This window comes from Physeter macrocephalus, chromosome 4 (assembly GCF_002837175.3).
Source record: "Physeter macrocephalus isolate SW-GA chromosome 4, ASM283717v5, whole genome shotgun sequence".
Classification (NCBI taxonomy): Eukaryota; Metazoa; Chordata; class Mammalia; order Artiodactyla; family Physeteridae; genus Physeter; species Physeter macrocephalus.
In genome coordinates this window covers 71,248,869-71,268,226 of record NC_041217.1, presented here as the reverse complement: position 1 = coordinate 71,268,226, position 19,358 = coordinate 71,248,869, and positions in this window count along the sequence as shown.

Below are 19,358 nucleotides of genomic sequence, written 5' to 3'. Positions count from 1 at the left end.
GAAGCACAGAGAGCTTTGGAGTTGGAGAGATGCATTTCCACTGGGGACATGAGGAAGACAGTCTGGACTCACGAGTGACTGGCTGGGTGGCCTTGGACAAGTTACTTAAGCTCTGAGCCTTTGTTTCCTCAATAACATTGGAGAATGATAAAAAACGCTTGCAGGATCTGGGAGGATTAACTGTAATAATAGCTAACATTTATTAGCTCTTGTTAGGTACCAAACCCTCTCCTAAGTGTTTTATAGGTAACAGGTCATCTTGTCCTTGCAGCCCCCTGTGAGGTATGGGATACAATCATCCCTATTTTCAGATGAAGAAGCTGAGGCTCCGGGAGGTTAAGTACATTGCCGGAGTGCGCCCAACTAAAAAGGACTGATGCCAGGATTTGATGCAAGACATTGTTTCATAACGATCTTACTCACCTATGCAAGTTTATCTTCAAAATAATTGTAATAATAACTAACTTTTTTCTTTTTTTTTTTTTGACCTCTACTCTGTGCCAGGCTCTATGTTGATAACTTTACTTGCATTTAATCCTTAGAACCACCTTGAATGGCAGATATTATCGTATTGTAAGAAAAACGAGGCTCAGAAAGGTTAAGTAGTGCCCCAGGTCATGCAGCTAGGTCCCTGGAGAGTTAAGCTTGACCCCCAAGTCTGTCCAACACCAGAGTTTTCTCTTCTGCCCTGCACCCTTCCGTGGCTCAGCCTGTCTGCTCACCTCCCAAGCTCACACAGTCACAATTCTTGTTCACCATGCTTGTTAAAGTCCACCCCCAACCAACTCTCCACATCACCTCTGATTCTGACCACCTCCACTGCTCAGATTCCCACCCATCATTCAAGGCCCAGCGTTTCTGGAAGCCCTCTACACTGATTGATTCAAGCCCACCCTGACGTCTCTTCCAGACAGCACATAGCACACTTGTGGCATGTATTTTGACACTTGATCATATTTAAATGACAGTGTAATTATATATTATTTGGCTTTGTCTTCTAATTATTTAATATTTAGAAATCGTATATCCCCAATCAGTGCAGAACTTCCTTGAGTGCAAGAACCTTAACTTTCCCTTCACTTATTCTGTCTCCTCCCCCCATCCCTTCGCAGACTGCTAGGCACACAGCAAGTACTCCTTAAATAAACAGAGATGTCAAAGGCATTGAAGAGGCAGGAATTCCTAGATGATTAATCACCTTCGTATCTTATTGTAAGGATGCATATCTATACGGTATGTAACCCCTGGCAGACAAGCATAAACATCACCTGAAGGCAGCTTCTCCGTAGGATTCTGGGAGCTAGGGTCCTTTGAGGATAGATCAACCAAAGGACAGCTTTACTGTCCCCTCCCCACTGGCAGTGCCAGTTCCTTGTCCTTCCCTCCCTCCCTATCCTCCCTGGATGAGGGTGCTAAGAGATTTACTTGAGGGGAGGAGAGGGGTAATGGTGGGACAGAGAGGGTGCACAGGGGCCACTGACAGCACTTAAGCCCAATGTGTCTGACCCTCCTGTGTCTCTGCAGTGACCCACACAATCAGGCCGGGTTTCGTGAGTTGGTAACCCACACAGAGGCACAGGGTCCAGCCCTCAGAAGGTCCCCACAAATGAAGGTGAAAACATAGCCTGGGCTCCTTCCTGGCTCTGCCACTTATGAGTGACAAGGAAGTTATGGGGCAATTTGCTGACCTCTCTCAACAGGCTCTTAGCTCTGTCTTACAGTTCCATCGTTTCCTCATCTATAATGAGCGGATTCCCCTTAGTGTTTCCACAAGGGCCACGTGAGAATATGCATGTAAAGAGCTTCATGCAGGGCCTGTCGAATTGTAAGCACTCAACACAGAGCAGCCATCGTGGGTGCTGTTGTGATTATTGCTGAGATGGGAGACACAGATGGAAGTTGGGAATGTACATGGAGCTGGAAAGAGCTGGAGGTTTGGCCTTGGGACCAGACAACTCATACCTGGGGTCCAGAGATCAGGGAAAGAGCTCCTAAGCATCCAGGCCTCCCGCCATTATTAACTACCCTTTCCCTCCCTCCACTTTTCTAATCATACCTCTCCTGCCTCCTCAGCAAGGGTTGTGCTCTATCTCCAGTAGTTTTCTTATCATGTCTTAAGACACTACACAACAGTCATGATAAATAAGGAAGTGGTTGGTATAGTGTGTTAGAAGGTGATAAGGGCTCTGGGAAAAGCAGGGTAGGGAGGATCCAGACCTGGGAAAGTGGTTTTAATTTTACATCAGAAGGTCAGAACAGGCTTCATCAAAGGAAAGACTTTTGAAAAAAGACTGGGAGGAGGTGACGGAGTGGACATCTTAAGGAATAGCTTCCTTGGTGGAGGTGATAACCCTTGTAATGGCCCTCAGGGGGGACCGTGCCTGGTGTGCTCCAGGAACAGGAGGCCAGTGTGGCTGGAGCAGATGTGAGTGCAGGCAAGAGGGGAAGGAGATTCTGAGATCGGAGAGGTAACGAGGAGCCAGATCAGATCCATCTTGACCTGGAATCTCGGGATGCCCATGCCAGAAGGGGCCTCAAAGACTGTATGATAACCCACCACTTGCTGGTCAGGTGAGAAAATGAGGTGGACAGGGTGGATGGGCACTGGAATAGAACTTGGTTCCTATACAGTTTCTCAAAGCCAGGTGTTGCTAGTGAGAACCCTGCCTGGGTCCTGTGCAGGGCTGTGCTCTCCACTCTGTCCACGTGTCCAGGAGAGGCTACCCCGGTGGCCACAGCAGCAGGGCAGGGAGACTGGGTGGCTGCCGCTGCAGCACTGGCCACCAGGGGGCGCTGGCCCAGCGTGCAGCTTCTCCCTTCATCCCCGGAAACTCCCTGATCTTGGCTCCGCAGGGCTGTCGCCACCTGGCTCTGTCCCCAACTCCAGCCCACGCAGCGGCTCCTTCCCACCCAGGCTTGCCCCCTTTGTCTCAACCAACCTCCCTGCCTCTCCCTCTCCCCCTCCCCCCTCTTCCCAAGCTACCGGGTGGGACAGCCCAGCCCCAAGAAGAGCTCTGAGAGGGGACCCCGCCTGGGTTTGGAGGGGCGGAGGAGTGGGAGATGAGGAGGGGTGGCTGAGGGCAGGGCGGGGCGGGGTGGAATGTGCACAGTCACCAGTGCTGTCTGCCCTGCTCCCCGGGGCTGCCTCTTGCTCTCTCCCTGTTGTGTTCGCTGCTGAGGGGTCCCCAGGGGCTAATTTGGAGCCCGGGAACAGGGCAACCGGGGAGTAAGGGCAGAGGCGAGATTCGGAGAGGAGAGCGGGGGCCTCTGCCCGCCAGAGCCCCTGGGAAAGGAGGCCGCTCCCCCCCAGCCCCACTCGCAGGGCTTATCACCTTCCACAGCCTCGGAGAGGCGGAGACCGAGGCACCAGAGAAAGACTTCCAGGCACCCTCCTTCCCTGCCCCGGTTCCCGGATGTGTCAGGACGAGGCCGGGGTGGACTGTGCCCGCACAGCGCTCTGCTCTAGGCCACCCTGGGTCCTGCAGGGCTGCGGCGGGCGGTGCTGCCGCGGCCCCTTATCAACGCCCTGTGCCCAGGCCACACCCGCGTGGCACACACACCCAGCGGGGAGAGGAGAAACGTCCAGAGAGCCCCTACCCCACCGCTCCACAGGCCGGGGATGGGAGGGAAAGGCAGGACGGCTGATGCAGGTGGGGGTCGGCGCCGAGTATCTCTGTCCCACTGTCCCCAGCGTCTCCTTCATCCTCTTCCCCCACCCTGACCTCGCTCTCTGGGCCTCTGAGGCCTAACCCCCCAAACCTGAAGAGCAGAGGTCAGCGGGAGTCCCCAGCTGACCAGGGAAACAGGCTCCTCCCCTGAACCTTGGTCTTGCCCAGCAGCTGGCCCGAGGCCAAGAGCAAGGTTTCCCCTCTCCAGAGGAAGACTTCCTGCTGGCCAGAGGCCGGGGAAATCCCAGAAGCCGAGCTTCCCCTGCCCTCCAGGGACTCACACCCGGCCAGGCCAGGGCAGGGAGCTGCTGGGCCCTCCCCCAGCAGAGCGGGGGCGGGGGCGGGGGGAGGGGCTGAGGGCACGGCGGGGAGGGGCTGGGGCGGGACCGGGTGAGAGAGGGGCTGGGGGGACGTCAGGGAACGGGGTCAGAGGCCCAAGAGGGAGGGAGAGGGGACCTCGTTCACCCCTTCACTTCTGGGTATGGGGTTGCATCACTGTCATCCCGCTCAGGGGAGGGGCTGAGGGCTGGCGGGACAGTGGAGGGAGGGGGAGGGGACTTGGAGACAGGGAGGGGCGGGTACCCGATTTGTCTGTCAGAGCCAGGAGGAAGGGATCGGGATGGGCTAAGGGGAAGGAGGAGACAGCTGGCAAGGCCCACTCTCCCCCAGGCGCTGGGACTGGTGGTCCCGCCCTTCCCCCCTCACAGTCGGCTGGGGTGGGAAGATGGGGAAGGGAGGAAGGAGAGAGTGAGAGAGAGGGGTGTCCACGTGGCAGAAAGCGAAGCCCCCGCAGGAGAGAAGGCAGCGTGCATGGAGTGGTGCTGGGCATTAGAATGGTTATTCTTGTCCTGTTTCCCTAGAGATCTCCTTCGGGCCCCCTCACAACAGCTGTGATGTATTCCTCCTCCAGCTCCCCTGCTGATGGGTTAGGGGACCAGGCCCAGAATCCCAGCCAAGGGCAGAGAGCCTTGTCTTCCCTGCAGTGAGCACCCCACCCCACATTCTGTCTCCCTCCTTTGCAGCTAACTGCCCTCCTGACCAAAGCTGAGCCTCCTCCTCCTCCTCCAGGAAGCTCTCCTAGACTGACCTCCCCACACCCCCTCATTCCAGGGCTCTTCTTCAATCCGGCCACAATGGCCAGACACCCTTTTCTCTCCTGGGCGCTGATAGGTGGCTGTGTAAGTGTTCTAAGCCCTGTGGTTTCCAGGGTGTGTCTCGGGTCTCCCATTAGTAACAAGTCCAGGGCAGGGACCTTGACATCAGGTCACAAGCCAGTCCATGTGGGGAGGTGGTGGGGGAGCCGCCAGTGGATATTCACAGCCCCGGATCCTAATTAAAAGGTCCCCATCTCTCCATCACAACCTGCCTAAGCCTCACCTTTGCATCTCCCCTTTCCCCACTTTCTTCTCAAACCCAAGCCATCAGCCTCTCCCAACTTCCGGTTTTCAGTTAACAGGTCCACCCTTCTCGCACCCACCCAGGCTGGAAACCTGGAGTCCTCTTGACTCCTTCAGCCCAGATACAGGCTCACATCCAGCCCTGCCTTTTCCAGCGATCCAACCCCAGTCACCTCACTTCATCTCAAGTCAGCAAGCATTCTTGATCACCTGCCAGGGCCTGACTGGTGTCAGGTGCTGGTACACAAAAGATGAGTAAGGCCCAGGCCTTGCCCTCGAGGGCGTCACCGCAGTGTTAGTCGCACTATAATAAGTCTTATACTGGAAGCACAGAGAGCTTTGGAGTTGGAGAGATGCATTTCCACTGGGGACATGAGGAAGACAGTCTGGACTCACCAGTGATGGCTGGGTGGCCTTGGACAAGTTACTTAAGCTCTGAGCCTTTGTTTCCTCAACAACAAAAAACCCTTGCAGGATCTGGGAGGATTAACTGTAATAATAGCTAACATTTATTAGCTCTCATTAGGTTCCAAGCCCTCTCCTAAGTGTCTTATAGGTAACGTGTCATTTTATCCTTGCAGACCCTGTGAGGTAGGGGACAGAGTCATCCCTATTTTTAGATGAAGGAACTGAGGCTCAGGGAGGTTAAGTACTTTGCCTGAGTGAGTCCAACTAAAAAGGACTGATGCCAGGATTTGATTCAAGACACTGTTTCATAATCAGGTATTACTCATCCATGTAAGTTTATCTTCAAAATAATGGTACTAGTAGGTCACCTTTTTTGAGCACTACACTCTGCCAGGCTCTGTGCTGATTGATTGCTTTACTTCCATTTAATCCTTAGAACCATCCTAACAGGTAGATACTACTGTTTGAAATTCTGAGAAAATTGAGGCTCAGAAAGATTAGATAATGCCCAAGGTCATACAGCTAGTTCCCTGCAAAGCCAAGTCTATCTAAGGGGAACCTACCTAGCCTACAGCTGAAGTTTAGAGAAGGTTTGGGTTTGAGAGAAAAAGCTGGTTTATTAATCAGTCACAGGCACCAGGAACTCAGCTTTGGGAAAGGGGCACACAGAGAGCTGCAGGCTGGGTTGAGGAGGGGAGGCTGTCAGTTTCCAAGGTCACTCACCATGAGGCCATGGCATCAGAGACAGCAGCAGGAGGAGGAGCGGGGGTGCTTTACCCTTCTGTATTGGCAGCTGCTTAACCTGCGTTCTCAAGGCTTCCACCTCTCATAGCCTCAGACCAAGATGCTGGGCCTGGGCTGGTGGATGCAGAAGCTGTGAATGAGTTGTTAACCAAAACTTTAGAAACGGAGACCTGACTGAAATAAAAACGTGTTTATTGGGGCTTGTTAGAACTGCAGCCCGGGAGACACAGATTCAAGAAGTACTTGAATCGTGTTCCATGGGACTACAAAATGGTGGAGGCTTGTGAGGGCAAAACCTGCAAGGTTACAGTTAATCACATGAGTTCTCAAGAATTATAATCAAAGACGGCAGGAAGTCAGGGTGCTGGTTAAGCAAGGATTTGTTGGGGTCCGAAATGGTTGCATAGTTACAAGGGGAAATCTTGAGACCATAAGTTTGCAGCTGGCAGGTGTTGTTCTGAATGCCCTGGTGGTGTCCTTGGGTCTGGTACAGTTCAAAGAAAGTTCACGTTCTCTGTGGTGCAGAGACGTGTCTGACACCAGATCCTCAATGGCCTCCTGACTCCATTTTTGTGTGAACTGTGATTACTTTATTATAATTTCAATTTTTCATCAGAGTGGAGGGGAGAAGTGCCCCCAAGGGCACTGCCAACACCCCTCTCCAGCCCCATTCCCCAGCTATGACTATGGAACACGACTTCAAGAGAAACCACCGTCTTGCCAGCTAAAGGTACCAGAGATCAGAGTTCAGGGCTGCAAGCAGCTGGAAGTTTAAAGGGGAAAAATCTGGAAGCATGACAATCTAGAAGGAATGAGATCCAAGTCACAAAATAAATTGTCTAAATCCCTGGGTGGCAGCTAGACTATACATATGAGAGAAAGGCCAAGGGGCCTCGTAGAAAAGTAGGAGTATAGCAGAGAGAAATCTGTTATTGACAGAGATACAGAAAAATCAGAACTGTGAATCTTTTTTAAAAAAACTGAATTCATACCCCAATGTTCTACAGCTTGTTGGTAAAAAGCTGAAGCCAGATGGGCTTGAAGAACAGAGTCCAAATCTGACAGAGCAACTGGCAAAAATGAGGGAATACTGAGAGGCAAGGAAACCATTGATGAACAACCTCTAAAAAAATGAGCAAATAATCTGAGAGACACTTCACTAAAGGACAAATTGCAAAGAAGCACCTGAAAGGTGGGAAAGTGCTTAACATCATCTATCATTAGGGAAATGCAAATGAAAATCACACTGAGATACCACTACACAACCCTACCATGGCTAACACAAGAAGACTGAAAATACCAATTGTTGGAGAGGGTTTGGCGCAACTAGAATTCTCACACGTTGCTGGAGGTAGTGAAAATGGCACATCCACTTTGGGAATTTGTTTGGCAATTTCTTGTAATCTGAAATGTACACTTAACCATATGACTCGGTGTTCTATTCTTAGATATTGACTCAACAGTCTTAAGGAAATGAAAAACAAGGCTGAGATTATGTGAAGCAACATAGGAACCCAGAGAGCAAAATTTAACTCTCGTGGTTGCACTAGTGGGACCGGAGAGTCGGTGTCTCCTAAAATTTTGTAACTTAGATGTGACTTCCTTGCCTCGCGCTAGTCCCAGCCCTGAGAAAACGTGTCTACACAAAGACAGGTGTGTTCATAGCGTCTTTATTGGTAATATCCCCAAACTGGAAGCAGCCCAAATGTGTATCAGTTGGTAAATGGATAATCACATTGTGGTACATCCATTCCACACTGTGGAATACTACACAGCAACACAAAGAAATGAACAAACAGTACACAGAAAAACATGATGGACTCTGCAAGGCTTTATGCTAAATGAAAGAAGACACAAAAGACTACATACTGTATGATTCCATTTATATAAACTTCAAGAAAAGACAAAATTATAGTGTCGGAAAGCAGATCAGCATGGCCTGGATCAAGGGGGATCCAGAGGAAGGGGATACGAGGGAATTTTTCTGAAGTGATGGAAACATCTGTTTATTGACTGTGGTATGGGCTACCTCACTGTGTACATTTGAGTAAATGTGTGAATGAATACATCCTTTGAAGGCAAACAGTTTGTCAAATCCTCTTGACGGGCTTAGAAGCCCTGAGTCTCAAGGAGAATACAGGCCCTGCTGGGAACTGACCAAAATGCCAGACCAGGATTTGTTCAGAGTCCTCTGCTTTTCACCTTCCAAGGACAGGGTGAGAGGTAGCATACTGGGCTCATCAGTGATGCGCAAGCCATCTCCCATGGAGATACACCTAAAGAGAGAGCCACGTGGTAAAGAAACAGACACACCTGTCCTTGATTACAAATAATACTTGCTTCAGAGGCAAAGTAAAGGATGCCAGAGACCAGATCTAGTAGGAAAAAGCTGGGAGTTGGAAGGGAATGGAGAGGTAGGGGTAGGAGGGAGCAAGGTTCATTTTTCAGGGGCTGACTAGTTTTAATTGAGTTGTAATTTACATACAGTAAAAGTTGTTGATTTTAGGTGTACAACAAGATTTTCTTGTGTTTCCTAGAGAAAAGTTTTAACTTTTCTACAACTGTGTATTAGATCCATTCAGGTTTTTACTTCTGGGGTGGAGTGGGGACAATTGGGTCTGGTGTTTGCCTCAAGATATTATGAGTAAAACTGTGCCCCCTTTCTGTTTGGATCTTGCCCTTAGAACCTAACTGGTAGGGCCAGGTGTTGTCTGCGTAGCTACTCAGTTGTTGAAACAGGTGGGGTTAGACAAGGGACTATGGGTAGCCATTCTGAGAGCTTAGTCTCTGTGCTTTTTCTCTGAATTTGCTAGAACACTTGCACTTCAGGCCAGTGCCCTGGGCTTATGAGCTGGTTGTATTCCATGGTGAGAGGAGCGTGCCTTTGACTTGTGTGTGTGTGTGTGTGTGTGTGTGTGTGTGTGTGTGTGTGTGTGTTTCCATTTCCGCATGGCCCAGCCACTTTGGTAACCATCATTACTAGCGTTATTATCTCTAGGAGCTGAGCTTGGAGAAAACAGTATGCTGGTAAACACTGCTCATTGAAAATCCCTTCTGGGAGAAATTCTTGGATGAGGATGAAGAGCTTTGCAGAAGTTACAAAGATTTTTTTAAAAACTGGAGCAAAAGGAATAGCAGGGGTATCTTGTCTGTTGCAGGACTGATATTTGGGTTCACTTGGAGTTAAGCAGTTTCTCACACTTCAGACACTCATCGGTGTTGGTGCAGACCAGCTCCCATTGCAAAAGATTGGCAAGAAGGTTGAAGTTACAGTGGAATATTGGGGAATTTTTTTCAACAGATGCTTGGCCACATCCTCATGTGTTTCCTTGTGTACAGTAGTGCCACGGGAAAGAATTGATAGCTCAGGTGCGCTGATGGGGCTCCTCTCCTTATCCTTTAATTTTTAGAGGCTGAGAGCGAGTAGAGTCCTGGCATGGATTCCTAGTTTTCCAGTTGTTTTCCCAGCATTTGATCCTTTTCTGCCAAAGCCCCTTTTGGACCCTGCATCCTAAGTTTCAGAGCTGAAGGCTGCGGAGCTGAGCCGAGCCGAGCTGAGCCAGGAGGGGAACCCAGATGCTCGGCTTCACAGATGAGACCAGCTGCAGAGGCTCATAGCTCTGGAGTCAGTGGTCTTTGAAGCAAAAACTGGTGGAGGCAGCTATGGTGGGGTCTTGAGGCTGCTAGGACCGCCAGAGGAGGGGTGACGCAACTGCACATCTCAGCTCAGGCTGCACCTCGTGGGGGTGTCAGGAAGGATGGAGAGGATCTGGTAGTTTTTGCTGCCCACGGTCTGACTAGCTGTCGTTGGCTGAGGAGCACAAGGAAAATGTTGATAGTAACCAGTAACTGCAATGGTTTGTATTTATATATAACTCTTTTAGGAGAATATTTCAAAGGTAATTAGCATTATAATGAATCGAAACTGCAAGGGATTGTGTAAAATGGGGTATGAGTGAATTGAATTAATGAGATTTTTGCATTTTTCAAATTAATGCATTTTTCAAATTATTGGCTCATCAAAGAATTGGTTGATAGTTTAAAATGAGTAAATTTTTAAATAGGAATTTTTAAATGACTCTAATAATGATCCATCATGTTTGTAGTAAATAGACTCAAGTCCATAACCAGTGGACCAAAAAAGATGTGAATGCACATTAGTCCGATTAAATTCAAAATCACCAACTTAGTTCCAGCAAAATAACACTACCCACCACATTAAATTAACGTTAACTTGAATTGTATTGCTCTTTCTAATTTTATATTTAAAATTTTTATTGTTATTAGATAAGCATACAGTGTATACATTTCGTATTTGTATACCTTTGAGTAATGTAATAATAAAATAAGATAGCGAAAATTGGAGTTCAAAATATGCGTGGTGAGTTTTACTTTTAAAAGGGATCTCTGATTCTCAGCCTGAACACAAGTAACGTCTGTCACACTTGATGTCAGTGACACCTAGTGGTGGAAGGCAGAACTGCAACTTCATTGATGGTTGAAACAGCCTCCTCTTGGATAAACTTCAGTGTTCCTCTGGTCTCGAAACGAGTCTTGGAATGAGGTGACCACCAGTCCCTGGTCTCTCCCTGTGGCTCTTCAGCTATTTGGAGCAACTATATGGAGGAGAGAATTATATTTAATGTGCTGGAAACAGAACGTGGAAACAAATGGTGACTTTTAGAGTGAGGAAGTCTTCAGGAAGGCATTTCTAACAATTACAGTGGTCCAACAATGTACATAATTTGGCTAGAAATTCTCTTCTCTTTGATTTTTTTTTTTTTTTGTGGTGACTCTAACATTCCTTGACCTTATTCCCTCTGGGTAATAAGCTCCCCACCACCAGAAGTGTTTAACAAGCAACTAATGACCATCCATCAGGGAGGGATTCTATTGAAGGGTCTCCTGAACTTGGTGGGAAGACAGATTAGAAGACCTCTTGGCCCCACTGCAGCCCTGAGGTTCTTTGGGCTCAGAATTGAATCTGATTTCAGTGACTCTATGCAGGTAGGATGAGAAAGAAGGGGCTGCCTCAGAGCAGGTGGGCAGGACCCATTGATCCAGGTCGTGGGCCCAAGCCCACTCTGCTCCATGCCCTTCTGGAAAGTGTCCATTCAAGTCTCCACCTTCACCATCTCCACATCACTTGAGCTCTTATTAGGGTCAATTGAATAAAATGTTGCCACTGCCCTCTCTAGGACATCTAGGTGTCCTAGAAGTCACTTTGCCTTAAGAAGGTTCTTAAAGCTCATTTTGAAAAGAGCTGATGTGCTCTAAATTGCGAACAGACCAGGGAAAGAATTATGCCTTTGTCACTATGAAAGGATCAAAGGTGGCCGTGGGCTTAACGTGTGACAATGTGTGCAGTGGAGACGCAGGGGTCAGAGCTGTAGATTTATAGAGTGATCCCAATAAGAATGGTAGGCCCAACACCCCAAACCCCCTCACAAGTGGAAGGCCCATCAACTATGGCGACTTAGGGGAAAATCCACAAAGTCTGAGAAGGAGAATGACGACAATATAAGGTTGTTTAAAACAAATGTGATAGATTTAGAACGGTCATGGACAAAATGCAGTTAAAAGGATATGAGATATTCATCACACGTACTGCTATGACCAAGGTCCTATTTATACAGAAGAGAGTTACAGGGAGCCTGACACAAGAAGAACTTGTACTCTAAAGAAATGTTAAAAACAAAACAAAACAAAGGAACTGCCAAGGTCCCTGCAGACCTGGAGAGTGGGGGCAGAATAAGAGAATTCTCATTAAATGAAGGAGGCTGCCTAACACATTAAGAGAAGCGTGAAGGCCTCGCTGTTGCAGGTTCTTCAGAACTGGGGAGAGATCAGATGCAGTTTCTACAAAGCCCTTCTCAGCGATGCCCCGAGCACTTTCCTTGGAACTGGATACCTGGCCGCAGAGCCCCTGTGTTGCAGGCCCTGGATCTGTGCTATTTGAGAGAGATGCTGCCCACCCTGGAAAATCTACCTGATCTAAGCTCTGAGATCCAACTGTTACACTGGGTGACCCGACCATCCTCTCCATGATTAGTTTCCTGCCTGCAAACAATCAACTGTAGGATGTGTGTGACCTGACTGAACTTGACGATAATTTCCTCAGGATCAAGTGACACTGAGACCTTGAGCCCAGGGAGCATGTGTAACCGAGCAGGACCCTATGTCCTCTGCTTTAGTTCTTCTCTGAAGTACCTAGATAACAGTATCTCATGCACATTTTCTGAGCTGTTTTACAATTGCTAAAACCCACACCAGTGGAAGAAGTTAACTACTTGACGACCGTAAGCATGTAGCCCCCAGACCTAGTGGAGCCTGAGGATTGATAATGTTAACCCCTGTGGCACCACCCTATTACCTCACCATCAACCAATCAGAGAGTTGTGCACAAGCTGATCACACACCCTGCGACTCCCCTCCCTCAGCTGGTCTTTAAAAATGCCTCCCTGAAGCCCATCTGGGAGTTCAGGCTTTGTGAGCATTAGCTGCCCAAACTCCTTTTCTGGCGCCTTACAATAAACGCTGCACTTTCCTTCACCACAGCCCAGTGTTAGTAGGTTGGCTTTACTGCATGTGGACGAGCGGACCCAAGTTTGGTTCGGTAAGACATCAGACTTCTTCAGGGAGTCGGACCGTAGGGCTCACTTGGGAGCCCCTGGCAGCACGGTAGCATCATTGAGTGCAATCCCAGGGTTTCCCTTTAGGGGCAGGAATGGTCCCTATGGAGACGTGGGTGGGTCTGATGTTGCACAAGGATTGGAGGGGGTTTGTGTGGCCTGGGGATGGGGCAAGGTTTTGTGGGGCCCACATGCACTGGACCACCTGGAGATACTCTCTGAAAGCAGATGACCATGTAGGCTCTGCAGACACAGGCCCAGCTCTGTCACTTTCTAACTGGGTGAGCTTAGGCAGGGTAGTGAACTTCACTGAGCCTCTGCTTCCTTTTTCTCTAAAATAAGAATATGAATATATTAGTTGCACCTGCCCCATAGGGTTGGCTGTAATAAGTGCAGTGAGGTGTCCAGCTCAGTGCCAGACACATGGGGGACCTCGGCAGAGGTGAGCTACAGTTACTGCAATGTAGCTACAGTTACAGGCAAGGGCCAAAGTGGTCCATCTGGTTGGACTGGGAGGGGGCTTATGCTATTAAATATTGTTAAAAGGTTTGGATTATAAAGACTGTTTGGATTTATAAAATTTATGGAGCTAATAGAGAAGAATCATGTGGCAAACACCTCCCTCTGTCTCCTGTGCCCAAGGTTGCAAAAAGACAGTTGTGAAAAGTCCAGAAGTGTTTGGTGCCTCCGTGATGGTACAGACAACTTTTTCAGGGTGGTCTCTGATTTGCAGAGGAAAGCTTGCGTGGCTGTGGGAGTGGGATCAGGCATGGGCTGCTAAGGAGGGAACGCTGTAAAGACTATCACGACCTTTGGAAAGCTGTAATTTAACATCAGTGGTCTTCAGAAGGTCTAGAGCATGTAGCAATTTATAAATTCACAAATACAAAACTTTGAATCATGTGTCTTGTGAGGTTGGTATGTGTTGTAAGTTGCTTAGCTGGGGAGTGAGCCTAGCAGACTGCCTGGCAATCCCAACCAATGTTAATGGTTCTCTACCAGTCTTCTCAAGCATAGAAGATGCTTGAGATGTGTTTAAAAATGAGTGTGTGTGTGTGTGCACACGTGTGTGTGTGTGTGAAAATGGCTTTCCAGTGAGAGAAACATGTTGTCAGAAGACAAAAAGGTCACTGACTCACAGCATGAGGATACTCACAGGAAACATCTGTCTCAATGAAAACCGATTCTGGGGATAGGAGGGAACCTGCCCCACTGGTTCCTTACATGTGAGCCTGGGGTTGTCCACAGGTGTCCAGACAGCTTGCAAAGACCCACAGTGTCCTGGATGGTTCTCATGCCCTGGGGGGAAGTGAGGCTTTGTCTGCTCAGACTCTGAGGGTGCCTACCACGCAGGCCCAGCCTCCCAGCCTTTATCAGAAGCCGGCCCTTTCATGAAGGGGCTTGAGATCTGCCAAGTGGAAACAATGTCCAGTGACGCCAGGGTGTGACAGCACCGTGGGGACCCATGTGCGCCGATGTGTGGTACTGGTGCTCTGGTACCTTTCTATAATGAGATCGTAAGCCTGTGTGCCAATGGTATGACTAAAATGACAAGGGTTGAATGAAGGGAAAGAAAGAGACATGCCTCTGCTTTAAGGAAACCCTAACCCTTTTGGAGCCTTTCCATTATCACGGCTAACAAAGCAAGTGAATTAATAAAAGGAAGTTGTCTCCTCTACTCTTCTCACCTCTTGCCCTTGGCTAGAGAAAAACACACACACACACACACACACACACACACACACTTCTCCCCTCTGGAGGGTGCTGGAGGCAGGTGCACTTTCTTCCATCAGGATGAATGTTTCTCGGCTCCTTCAAGTGGGGCACCAGGGCAAATTTTCTGGTATGTTTGTGGATGTCGGTCCAAAGACCAGGAAGAAGTCCAGGTGAGAAACTCTGAGCCACCTTGCCTCCCCTTCCTGCTACAGTCCTAGCCAGCAGCTTTCTTTCTGGATGCTTCTGGCTTTGCTCAGTCTTTTTTACAACGCTCCTTTTCTTTTAATACAGGCACGCTCCTTTGCTGACTGTTCATGGGGTAATAGACCCCCAGAGTATAGCTTTTGCCTGACTGGGTGATAAATTCTTCCATATATGCTGGGGCAAGCTGATGATCTTACAGACACTGAACACTGGTATTTATGTCCTAGTCAAGCATCTTTCCATCTTTCCACAATATTACCAAGGGCCCTTTTGCAATTATTTGTAGATGGCCAGACTGGAGTGATGGTCTGGTTGTGAGGGAGGGAAAGTATAAATTCTTCATCAAGAATGGCTCTGTGGGGCTTCCCTGGTGGCGCAGTGGTTGAGAGTCCGCCTGCCGATGCAGGGGACGCGGGTTTGTGCCCCGGTCCGGGAGGATCCCACATGCCGCGGAGCAGCTGGGCCCGTGAGCCATGGCCGCTGATCCTGCGCGTCCGGAGCCTGTGCTCCGCAACGGGAGAGGCCACAGCAGTGAGAGGCCCGCGTACCGCAAAAAAAAAAAAATAAAAAATAAAAAGAAAATAAAGAATGGCTCTGTGGATGCCTGCCCAGAGGAAACGAGGCTTTCCTGAGTTCATTTGTTAGACTGAGGCTGCTTCCCATCATTTGTCTTGAGGGTTTTTTGTTGTTTGTTTGTTTTTCTGTTTGTTTGAAAGAACTCATTTTATTACTTGGATTGTCAGTCTTAGGAAAATAGCTTTTCACAAAGAATAAAATGTAGAAAATATTCTGTGAAAGCCTTCTGCATCCAAGTGGGGAGTTTTTGAGGTTTTAGACATTAGGTCATTGATGATCAAAAAGTTGACATTCCCCTTGGGAAAATGGTTATTATCTCCACAAGACAGTAGCAAGCTGACCCCAAAAGGGATGTGTGAGAATTTGTGTTGTGCATTCTTACACAGCTGTGCCAAGGGGAGCGATATCTGACAGTTTCTTCAAGTCCACGTGACAATATTTTATTATCATGTTTTAAAATTTTGGTTTCGGTTTCTGGTTTCTCTTTTACAAATAGCCTCTTACCAGAATGGGCAGAGGTGGGGGTGTGTGTGAGATGGCCTAGAATGGTGGGAACCTCTGAGAAGGGTGCTGTCCGCATCTGTCATGGGTTCAGGAACCCAGAGCCCAGTTTTGAAATGATCCTTTGGATCTTTTATGTATTTTCTTGATGTGAATTTTTCTCAAGTTTCGTATCTTTCATTTAGTTCTTCCTGTTGTGGAACATATTGCTCTGATGCTCGACCACCTGCTTAGCATCACTGGCTCTTCTAGAAAACACTGTGGCCGATGAAGCTGCCTCTGGAGACCTGACCGCCTGCCTCACCCACTGGCCACACAGCTGCCACATGCCTTACTTTTGGTCACCTGAGCCCTGCTCCTGTTACATTTCCATGCCCCTGTGTGGTGGCCTGTGCAATTTGTATGCACCACACAGGGTTAGTGTCTTTCAAGGGCCTTAGAGGAAGGACGGAAGCTGAAGATTCCTTCTGTTTTGAGGCCAGTGACCTCATGAATGTGGCTCCCAGTCCCTCTGTGGATTGAGAGGCTACAGAGTGTCTGGTCCCATCGGCCCTCCTGTAGGAATCCCAGACCACTCTGGACCCAATCCCTTCCCTCCCACAGGGCCCAGGGCCTAACTTTTTTTTCTTTTCCTTTGAAGTGTTCACCAGCCACTTTAAATGAGCTTTTCTCTTCCCTTGACCCTGACTTTGGACCCAGCTCCCTTGTGCCTGCCTATTCCTGGGCCTCTTTGTTTTCGGGATTTTACTGGTCTTTATTCAGGGGATATAGGCTAGGGACACAAAAGTAGGCAAGGTATAAAGTTCAATAACCCCGGGCTGCCCTGGTGGCGCAGTGGTTGCGCGTCCGCCTGCCAATGCAGGGGAACCGGGTTCGTGCCCCGGTCTGGGAGGATCCCACATGCCGCGGAGCGGCTGGGCCCGTGAGCCATGGCCGCTGGGCCTGCGCGTCCGGAGCCTGTGCTCCACAATGGGAGAGGCCACAACAGAGGGAGGCCCGCATACCACAAAAAAAAAAAAAAAAAAAAGTTCAATAACCCCTACGGGTGTAACCTGAGGCTTAATAGCTGCTGAGAGTTTTTGTGAAAACCTCATGGGCTGCAAGCCCTGGGGTAGCTGCCAACATAAGAAAGGGGAGACCGGGTGGGCGTCATGGCCAAAAGCCTCAGGTGTATTTTTTCACCCTTAGTGGGAGCTGGAGATGGGGCAGAGTTTGTTTGCAAGGTGGAAGACAGTAATTACCAAATCACTACAAAGTGATTACCAAATTACAAAATCACTACGTTGGGTTTAGGTTTTAATTTTTAAAAATTCAGAAATTACTAAAAATTTTTTTTTGTCGTTGTTGGAAAAGAACAGTGAAATTGTTTCCTTGACACCACAATTATCTTTTCATTATTAAAAATAAGTCCTTGGGGCTTCCCTGGTGGCGCAGTGGTTGAGAGTCCGCCAGCCGATGCAGGGGACACGGGTTCGTGCCCCGGTCCGGGAAAATCCCGCTGGACCCGTGAGCCATGGCCGCTGAGCCTGCGCGTCCGGAGGCTGTGCTCTGCAACGGGAGAGGCCACAACAGTGAGAGGCCCGCGTACCGCAAAAAAAAAAAAAGTCCTTGAATACCATGCACTTTAAAAGTTTGATAACTTTACTGCTGGATTGTTTGTATCAACCTGTGAAAATTTCCAAATCACCTTTTATTTTTACCCTAATTATTTTTTGTGACTTAAATAACTTATCTAAAAACATTTCCGCACAAACTCATCTAAATGTTAGTAAAGCTCCTCCTGGTGGCGAGTCTGAGTATTGAAGTCCCGCGGTCTATCTTCCTTCGCGGGCACCAGCAGTCTACGACCTAAGCTGCCTGAAGAGCAGTCTGTGCCAACCTTTTGATGCTAAAGCTCTTATTTGCCACTGATAGGGGCAGATGTCATCTCACCATTGGCTTCACCCCACCATCTCCACCTTTTCTGGGAGGAATGCTTCCAGTAGCTTGGGGAATGAATGGCAGAACATAATACACTTCATGGAGAACTGAAAACCTTTCTTTCTCTTTCCCTCAGCAAGGCTCTGGCCCTCCCTGCAGAGCTCTGACAAGCGTCCACGGCTCCAAGTTTCTTAGGACGGTCTTCACATTTGGCTCTTGGCAGGAAACCTAAATTGTTCTGAGGAAAAGATAGGACTATGGGGCTGAAAACTTCAGCAGTGAGGGATAAAAAAGCAGCCACATCCTGCTCTCTGTTGTCCCCAAACAGAATGAGGAGAGCCCAGCATGGGAGGCACATTTGTGTACCATTTGGAATGCATCTCTCTTGGCACTGGAAGAAAGGGTGACCCCAGATGGATACCATGTTTGGAATTGGAATCCAAGAGGTACTGGCAGTGAGAAAAAACAGGCCAGGCACACAGGCAGGCTGGAAGAGCACTTAACATACTCCCCAGAGGACAAGATAAGACCTGGGGCAAAAGAGGCAAGTGTGTGTGTGTGTGTGTGTGTGTGTGTGTGTGTGTGTGTGTGTGTGTGTGTGTGAGGGGGTGGCTGGGTGGGTGAGCGGAATGTGCATAGAGGCTAAGGATGGACAGAAAGACCATGGGTTGTATTTAAGCGGGAGCTGAGAGCGAACAATCAGGAGACCTACTTGTCCCTGTGCATCCCTGTTCCCCTATCAGCAGCGCTGAATTCGTTAGCCCAGAAAGGACCCTCATCACACAGGGGAGTTGTGTGCTCCCCACTCTCCAACCTGAGGCTGCCCATGTCTGAGGCACCGCTGGCTGTGCACAGAATGCCATCTCCTACTGCTGGCGAAGCCACTGGCCTCCAGCTGCTGCCTCTCTCTGTCCTCCTTCCCTATCCAGGCCCCAAGGAGACAGGAGGCAGCTCCCCCAGGTTGTTACTGGGGACTCTGCTCTCAGGCCTGGCACCAGCCAGGAAACCAGTGATAGCTAGTGGTCACTAGTTAGAACTACGGCTTTACTTTGAATTTTCAGTGTGCCGTAATAACCTCCATACCAAATAGACATATTCATGTGTAAAGAATACATGCTCGTGTTTAAAACTCAAACAATAGATAAAGGCATTCAATTAAAAAAACTAAAGTTTCTCTTCCTTATTGCTCCACATTTACTACTGCAATGAACAATTTCTGAGTCATCTGGTTATTAGCATGCAAATGTAAATAACATGGCAATATATGTAAATTCTTGATTTACCAACTTTGGGTAGTATTTATTAACTACCTTGCAGGAAAGGTAAAGAATTTAGGGCATTATATGGGCTTCCTTTCTTCCTGCCCCCCTACTTCCTGGTTTTGATCTGTAATATTACTAGGTTTTCCAGTGGTTAGATATACGATTTAAGAGTGTACTTAAATCTCTATTTCTTGTTGTATCATCTTTAGACAAAATCTACTGATTTTCCACTACACAAAACAAGGAAATCAGTGCATGTAGATGTCCCTCTGCTCTCCTCCTCCAGATTTCTGTCAGCCACACTATCATTTTTATATTGAGCATGTTTAT